This window comes from Curcuma longa, chromosome 3, assembly GCF_044706935.1.
Source record: "Curcuma longa cultivar G26 ecotype Majalengka, Jawa Barat chromosome 3, ITB_CL_G26_1.1, whole genome shotgun sequence".
Taxonomy (NCBI): Eukaryota; Viridiplantae; Streptophyta; class Magnoliopsida; order Zingiberales; family Zingiberaceae; genus Curcuma; species Curcuma longa.
In genome coordinates this window covers 20,872,604-20,882,028 of record NC_133863.1, presented here as the reverse complement: position 1 = coordinate 20,882,028, position 9,425 = coordinate 20,872,604, and the positions used below count along the sequence as shown (strand labels likewise).

The following is a 9,425-nucleotide window of genomic DNA, read 5'->3' as shown; positions in this document are numbered from 1 at the left end:
GGCTAACCAAGGAGTTCAAAACGTGCTAGTCTCAACAGAATCGATGACGTCCGTACTCAGCAATTCCTCGACTAGAGATAATTCCAATACATTCATAATTACGCGTGTAGAAATGCTCACTAGTTGTGATCCAATCACAAATTCTTTCACGCTATGAATCGTATTGCGGACATCAGTATTTGAGTTTAAGATCCAATCAAACACATATAGAATGTGCACTCAAAGAGTGAATTATTATTTATCCAATAAATAATATAACCGTAAGGCAATTTGCCTTAGGACGCCTCTCAAATTTAACAAGTTGGGTAGGAAGTCTTGATTTGTAAGATTGGACAGATAAGAAGTCTACTAAATGACTAGTCCTGACTGAAAGTTAGACAAGAAAAAATTCAAGCAAGTCAAGGGTGATTGGATGTTTGACAGGTGAGAAGTCTATTGAGTGACTAGTCTTAACTGGAGGTTAGGCAAGGAAAAGTCCAACAGGTCAAGGATGGCTGGATGTTTAGTAGGTAAAAAGTCTACAGAGTGACTACTCCTAATTGGAAGTTAGACAAGAGTAAACCTAATAGGTTAGACCTACATGGTAAGGCTTAAGTAAGTCTAGTAGATCGGACAAACTATAATTAAGCTTAGGTTGCTTGTTTGTCATATGTTAAACTTGCAGGAATCAGGAATTGAAGTAAAACTGAGGAAGCATAAGAGAAACAAATAGAATAACCAAACTCGGAGTCAATTCAGATCAAATCTGGTTGAACTCATTTCAGCGTCTGGATTATATTCTAGGTGCTCGGACGGTCCAGGCACCCTTGGATGGTCCAGACGCCCTAACCAGGAAGAATCAGCCTCAATAAAAATCGACAAAATCGAATAGAATTAGATCGGTCCAAAGCGCCTGGGCTAAATTAAACTTATAGAAAATGTTAGAGAAAATTTAAATTTATTTTAATTAAACAATTTGAAAGAGTAAAAATATAGATATAATTTATTTTTATCTAAAGCATTAACATGTAGTGGGTGACTGGGCTAGATTTGTCCTAATAGCAGCCCAAATGGCCCAATAACCCACTTAAAAACACGTCCCAAGTTTTACAAAATATCAAAAGGGCACTTAAAAAAAACTCGCTCTATCAAGTGATTTTATCTCAAAAATATCTTTTATTCCAGTATTGTTGTAGCAGTTATTCAATAGCTGCTTGAATAACTACTACGATGTGTAGAAGCTATTCGGTAATTGATACAACAAGTAGAAGCATAGCTAGTATAACGTGATTAAGATGAGTTTATGATTTAATTTGATTAAAGTGAAATAGATAATTTTTCATGTTATAATAGCTACAAGTAGCTATTATATGTTGTAGCTAAATCCTAAACTCTATAATTTTGAACCATAAATTATAAACTCTGAACACTATTATATCAAAATACTTTTTATCAGTTTAATTAAAATTATTAAAATTACTTTAAATTAATCAAAATTATTTTAAAATAATTATAGAAATTATTGAGTAGTTCTTACAATACTACAATAATATTATATTAGATGTTACACATTATAACAATTAGTCTTAGAGAACAATGTTATAAAAGCTACCGAGTAGCTTGTATATGTTGTATAAACTACTTAATAACTTCTACATATTATAAAATTGATAAATTCTGGTTAGCCCCATTGACTATCTCTGGGGGTGACTGGCCCGGCCCCACGGAAGTTTTCCACCGGCCATCAGGGTAAATCGGGAAGTGCACACAGCGACCAACCCAGACGCCCAACATCCTTTGATTGCGCTCCCATTTGGAAGAAAATTTCTGCAAATACGCCGTAGTTGGGGATCGAATCGCAGGTGCCTAGGTGACAACCTGGATGTCCTACCACGACACCATTGCCCCGGGGACAACTTCTACATATTATAAAAAAAATGATAATCCTAGTTAGTCGTATTGACTCAATCCCTCGGGGTGACCGGCCCGGTCCCATAGGGGTGAAGTTTCCCACCGGCCACCAAGGTAAATCGGGAAGCGCACGCAGTTGTTGTTTCCTGGCCAACCCAGATGTCCAACATCCTTTGATTGCGATCCCCATTTCGAACCGAGGAAAATTTCTGCAAATACGCCGTAACTGGGGATCGAACCGCCACCAGGGTGCCTGGGTGATAACCTGGATGTCCTACCGCGCAGCACCATAGCCCCGGGGATGAAAAAATGTTAGAATAAGAGATATTTTGAGATAAAATTACTAATAAGACACCCTTTTAATTTTTGTTTAAAAGAGGCGCTCATTGGATCTTTCTTTTAATTTGGAGCGCGCACTTTTGATTTTTGTCTATTTATAAGAGGATAAAAAATTAAAAAGCACCCCTTATTTTCATTATTATAAAAAACACTCTATTTTAAAAATATATATATTAAAAGGATATTTCATTTTATCATGCCTATTCCAACATTATTATGTAACTTATAGTGGTATAACATAGAACAAAAATATACTAACTTAGTAAATTACTACGCGAGTATTGTTAAATCAAGATATTTTTATCAACTTAATTAAAATTACTCAAATGTTATTAAAATCACTTCAACTTTGTAAAAATTATTTCGATATTGTTGTAGTAGCTATAGTAGCCACAAAGTGAAACAATTTAAAAGATGATAAAAATATAGATTTTAAAAATTTAGGAGCAACAAATGTTAAAACTCTCTAAATGTATTTTTTATAATTCTTTAGAAGTGGTAAATAAGTGGTCTAGTTAGCCAATTTAGATGATGTGTCAAGTTAGACTTGGTGTGGTTTATATTGGATCATATTGGCTCAATAAACTAACTTGGTATGTCTCAACAAATTGACACATTTGAATCATTTAGACATATTATCTTATTGGACTTGTCTTGATGAACTAACTGATTTGACTCATTTAAATCATCCAAATTGAGTAACTTGTTTAGTTGATCCAAGTAGACTAATTCATGTCACCTAGATGGATTGGCATGTTCGAATCATCCAAATAGAGTAACGTATTTGGTTCGTTCGATGAACTAATTTATTCAGTCTGTCTAAACGAATCCATTTGATTTATGACTCATTTAATTTGTTCGACTACTTTGAATCGTTTAACTCGGTTAAACCAACTAAGTTGCATAAAGTTAGAAAGTTATTGTTTCACCAATCCAAATATACCTACTTTTTCAACACATTGGATCAATTAGACTAATTGACCCCACTTGAATATATCAAACCACCTAAGCCCATCTAAATTAATTAGACTAATCAACTTCTTCAAATCAATTGGAACAGTTGACGGATTCAAATTGATTAAATCAATGACTTGTTTAACCCAATTGAACTGATCAAGTTGGTTAATCCATTAAGATCGATCGACTTGTCCAGTCCTTAGATTTCTTCAACTAGAAGATTTTTGCAAGGACTAAAACTTGTTCAATTAGAACTTTTATTTTGTCAACTAAAAGTTGACTAAGATTTTGTCAAACCACGCTAATTACAATCTACAAGTCAACATCAATTTCATTGTTCTTGTCTTCTTACTCACCGGATCATCAGCCAGGCGGCCGTCAGCTTCCGGCTGGGGCCCTTATCTATTAATTAATCGCTTTGACTTGTTCATCCCTTTGCCTTATCGTCAACGTCTGAAGAACCACGCAAATGAGTCCATCTTAGTAAACATGCTATAAATGAGCTCCCACTTTGCAGCATCTCACTCGGAAATCGATCACGATGAAGAGCACCATTATTGCTTGCTTCCTTTGCTTTCTACTCTCTACTGCGTTTACTTCCCCCTCCAACGCCGGCGACACGTTAACGCCACGACGGCCCATCTCCGACGACGGAAGTACCTTGACCTCGGCCGGCGGCAGATTCCAGTTGGGCTTTTTTAGCCCCGTTGTCGGTTCCCCCGACCGCTACATCGGCATTTGGTACAACATCTCCGTCCTCACCGTCGTATGGGTCGCCAACCGCCGCAGTCCGGTGACCGGCCGCTCCGGGCGCCTCTCCATGTTGGAAAACGGAACGCTCCTCCTCACCGATGGAAGAAGCTCCACCATCTACTGGTCCTCGAGCTCTCCGGTTTTGGAGGAACCTGAAGCGCGACTCCTCGAGAACCGGCAACTTCGTCGTCATGGAGAACGGAAGCGACCCCAGCAGCTCAGCGGCATGGCAGAGCTTCGACCACCCTACCGACACGCTCCTCCCAGGGATGAAGCTTGGGTGGAACCTCAGCACCGGACTGAACCGCAACCTCACGTCGTGGGCGACCTCCGGCGATCCGTCGCCGGGAGACTACGTGGCAGGCATCGATGTGGCCGGCGTACCCCAGCTGTTGGTATGGTCCGGGACGCGGCAGTTCTGGCGCGGCGGCCCGTGGAACGGCATCGGCTTTAGCGGCATCCCGGAGATGAGGCAGAACAACGCCCGTAATTCTGCATTTCGAGTTCGCATCAAACTCCGACGAGGCCGTCTACTGGGTCGACATGGAAAACTCCACCGCCTTGTCAAGGTTGGTCCTCAACAAAAGGGGCCTCCTCGAGCGATACTTCTGGTACGATCGGAAACCGCTGGGTGTCGCTCGGCACCGCGCCCGACACCAGCAGGAACCCGTGCGACGAGCGAGTGTCCTCCTGCGGCGCCAACGGCGTCTGCGGACCCGGTGCGCCGACCTGCACGTGCCTCCCGGGGTTTCGCCGCAAGAATCGGCGAAGCTGGGAAGACGGGTGCGAGAGAGAGCTCCCGACGGCCGGCTGCCAGAGCAGGACCGACACCTTTGTCGTGTGAACAACACCAAGCTGCCGGACACGTCAAAGGCGACGGCGAACCGGAGCATGGCGAGTCTGGACATGTGCAGGGACTGGTGCTTGAGCAACTGCTCCTGCACTGCTTATGCCGCTTCCAACCTCAGCGCCAATGGCAGTGGGTGCCTGATCTGGACGTCGGACCTCTACGATCTCACGCTGTACGACAACGAAGATCCAGGACAGGATCTCTACGTTCGACAAGTAGAATCAAGACCTTTGAACCAAGGTATTTCTTCAGTTCCTCCATTGCTTACCTTCAACTGTTCCTTTCAATCTTTCATCTCAAATTTTCTCAGGATTATCCACCAATTCTCTCCTCCGGAGAGCATCAGCATTGATCATTGTTTCAGTAATTCTTGTGGCTTTTCTCCTTTCACTTTTGTCATGCTGGATTTGGAGAAGGAAGAAGAGAAGTAAACATGACCACTTGTTCTTGTTTAGTTTTGTTTCAATCTTTCAGGGTGTGCAGCAGCACTTATTTCAGATTTTACATTATGATAGGCCTATATTGTGATGAGGAAGAGACTGAAGGAAAGGACTTGGATTTGCCGGTATTTGACTTGAACACCATTGCTGAAGCGACCGACAACTTCTCGGCCAACAATAAGCTCGGCCAAGGGGGGTTTGGGCCTGTATATAAGGTATCATGTAGTTGAACAACTGTACAATCAATTTTCATGTGAATTGAGGATGAATCAATTTTTGATTGGCATGGATTACAGGGGAGGCTGGTTGACGGACAAGAGATAGCTGTGAAAAGGCTATCCAAGACATCATCGCAAGGCGTCGACGAGTTTAAGAATGAGGTCATGCTGATTGCTAAGTTGCAACATCGAAATCTAGTTCGACTTCTTGGTTGTTGCATTCAAGGAGGAGAAAGGATCTTGGTCTATGAGTACATGCCTAATGGAAGCTTGGATGCTTTCCTTTTTGGTTGGTTTATACCTTCTTTTTTTTGCCCCCTCTCCTATTGGGTTCATATTAATGTTAGTCCGAGTTTGTATGTAGATGAAGCTAAAAGCGCATTGTTGGATTGGAAAATGCGTCGAAACATTATACTTGGGATTGCTCGAGGACTTCTTTACCTTCATCAAGATTCTAGACTTAGAATCATTCATAGAGACTTGAAAGCTAGTAATGTTCTTCTTGATAAAGAAATGACACCCAAAATATCAGATTTTGGTATGGCGAGGATTTTTGGCGGAGAGGATATGGAAGGAAATACTAAGAGAGTTGTTGGAACATAGTAAGTATATACTTCTTTCACTTTGGTTATAGTATCATTGTCTAGATCATTTGAAACTTTATTAATTTACCTTTGCATTAATTGATATAGTGGATACATGTCACCTGAATATGCGATGGATGGAATTTTCTCAGTGAAGTCGGACGTATTTAGTTTCGGAGTTTTGTTACTTGAGATCATAACCGGTAGGAAGAATCGAGGAGTTTATCACTCTACCTTGCACTTAAATCTTCTCAGCCATGTATGTGTTGCAAATATTTGCTCAAGTAGTTAGAATTCATTGTTTGATCAATACATATAGGTCTAACTTCATTTTTTTTCCTTCAGATATGGAGTTTATGGAAAGAAGGTAAAGTTATGGAATTAATGAACCAACCTATTGATCATTCACTATCAGCAGCTGAGATCCTTAGTTGCATAAAAATTGCTCTTTTATGTGTTCAAGAGCGACCAGGAGACAGACCGACGATGTATTCAGTATTAAAAATGTTGGACAATGACAATGCTCTTGACATAGAACCTAATCAACCTGGATTCGTCGACTTCAGAAGCCCCCTTGATCAGATTAATTTGTCAATAAGAGAACAAGATTTGTCACTAAACTATGTATCTGTGACAATCCCACAAGGTCGATAGCGTGAAATACATTTTGATGGTATGAAATGTAAATGCTTTAGACTCTTGATCATGTTTAGTATTTGTGAATTTTGTTGATAAACTATATTCCTACTTCTAAATACTGAGCAACCATACACTCTATGTTCTCTTTTACTGTCTTATATATGTGGAAATGTTAACAATTGCATTTTGGAAGACACTTACTAATGAAAGAGCTCTCAATTGATAGAACAGTTCCGAGCAATAGCTACTTTGATGTTTATATGATTTCGTCCAAAAACCGACACGCTCCTCCCAGGGATGAAGCTTGGGTGGAACCTCAGCACCGGACTGAACCGCAACCTGACGTCGTGGGCGACCTCCAGCGCTGCGTCGCCGGGGATACTACGTCGCAGGCATCGATGTGGCCGGTGTACCCCAGCTGTTGATATGGTCCGGGACTCGGCAGATCTGGCGCGGCGGCCGGTGGAACGGCATCGGCTTCAGCGGCATCCCGGCAATGAGGCAGAACAACGCCGTAATTCTGCATTACGAGTTCGCATCAAACTCCGACGAGGCCGTCTACTGGGTCGACATGGAAAACTCCACCACCTTGTCAAGGTTGGTCCTCAACAAAAGGGGCCTCCTCGAGCGATACTTCTGGTACGATCGTTGGGTGTCGCTCGGCACCGCGCCCGACACCAGCAGCAACCCGTGCGACGAGCGAATGTCCTCCTGCGGCGCCAACGGCGTCTGCGGACCCGGTGCGCCGACCTGTACGTGCCTCCAGGGGTTTCGCCGCAAGAATCGGCGAAGCTGGGAAGACGGGGTGCGAGAGAGAGCTCCCGACGGCCGGCTGCCAGAGCAGGACCGACACCTTTGCCGTTGTGAACAACACCAAGCTGCCGGACACGTCAAAGGCGACGGCGAACGAGAGCATGGCGAGTCTGGACATGTGCAGGGACTGGTGCTTGAGGAACTGCTCCTGCACTGCTTATGCCGCTTCCAACCTCAGCGCCAATGGCAGTGGGTGCCTTTTTTGGGCGTCGGACCTCTACGATCTCACGCTGTACGACAGCCCAGGACAGGATCTCTACGTTCGACAAGTAGAATCAAGACCTTTGAACCAAGGTATTTCTTCAGTTCCTCCATTGCTTACCTTCAACTGTTCCTTTCAGTCTTTCATCTCAAATTTTCTCAGGATTATCGACCAATTCTCTCCTCCGGAGAGCATCAGCATGGATCGTTGTTTCAGTAATTCTTGTGGCTTTTCTCCTTTCACTTTTGTCGTGCTGGATTTGGAAAAGGAAGAAGAGAAGTAAACATGACCACTTGCTCTTGTTTTGTTTAGTTTTGTTTCAATCTTTCAGGGTGTGCAGCAGCACTTATTTCAAATTTTACATTATGATAGGCATATATTGTGATGAGGAAGAGACTGAAGGAAAGGGCTTGGATTTGCCGGTATTTGACTTGAACACGATTGCTGAAGCGACCGACAACTTCTCGGCGAATAATAAGCTCGGCCAAGGGGGGTTTGGGCCTGTATATAAGGTATCATGTAGTTGAACAGCTGTACGAATTGAGCATGAATCAATTTGATTGGCATGGATTACAGGGGAGGCTGGTTGATGGACAAGAGATAGCTGTGAAAAGGCTATCCAAGACATCATCACAAGGCGTCGACGAGTTTAAGAACGAGGTCATGCTGATTGCTAAGTTGCAACATCGAAATCTAGTTCGACTTCTTGGTTGTTGCATTCAAGGAGGAGAAAGGATCTTGGTCTATGAGTACATGCCCCATGGAAGCTTGGATGCTTTCCTATTTGGTTGGTTTATACCTTCTTTTTTCCCCTCCTATTTGGTTGGTTCATATTAATGTTATTCCGAGTTTGTATGCAGATGACGCTAAAAGCGCATTGTTGGATTGGAAAATGCGTCAAAACATTATAATTGGGATTGCTCGAGGACTTCTTTACCTTCATCAAGATTCTAGACTTAGAATCATTCACAGAGACTTGAAAGCTAGTAATGTTCTTCTTGATAAAGAAATGACACCCAAAATATCAGATTTTGGTATGGCGAGGATTTTTGGAGGAGAGGATATGGAAGGAAATACTAGGAGAGTTGTCGGAACATAGTAAGTATAGTTCTATTACTTTGGCCATTGTATCATTATCTAAATCATTTGAAACTTTATTAATTGCCTTTGCATTAATTGATATAGTGGATACATGTCACCTGAATATGCAATGGATGGAATCTTCTCAGTAAAGTCAGATGTATTTAGTTTCGGAGTTTTGTTATTTGAGATCATAACTGGTAGGAAGAATCGAGGAGTTTATCACTCTACCTTGCACTTAAATCTTCTCGGCCATGTATGTGTTGCAAATATTTGCTCAAGTAACTAAAATTCGTTGTTTGATCAATACATATAGGTCTAACTCCATTTTTTTCCCTTCAGATATGGAGTTTATGGAAAGAAGGCAAAGTTATGGAAATAGTGAACCAATCTATATATATAGATCATTCACTATCAGCTGAGATCCTTCGTTGCATAAAAATTGGTCTTTTATGTGTTCAAGAGCAACCAAGAGATAGACCAACGATGTATTCAGTATTGAAAATGTTAGACAATGACAATGCTCTTGAAATAGAACCTAATCAACCTGGATTCATCGACTTCAGAGGCCCCCTTGATCAGATTAATTCATCAATAAGAGAACAAGATTTGTCACTAAACTATGTTTCTGTGACAATGCCACAAGGTCGATAGTGTGAA

The 9,425-nt window shown here is 41.8% G+C and overlaps 2 pseudogenes; both read left to right on the top strand.

The window, feature by feature from the left end:
• LOC141823322 (G-type lectin S-receptor-like serine/threonine-protein kinase At4g27290) overlaps nt 1-6,792 on the top strand; it is an 18,897-nt pseudogene extending 12,105 nt beyond the window's left edge.
• Nucleotides 6,793-6,943: 151 nt separating this feature from the next.
• Nucleotides 6,944-9,425, top strand: LOC141823862 (G-type lectin S-receptor-like serine/threonine-protein kinase SD1-1; annotated as a pseudogene).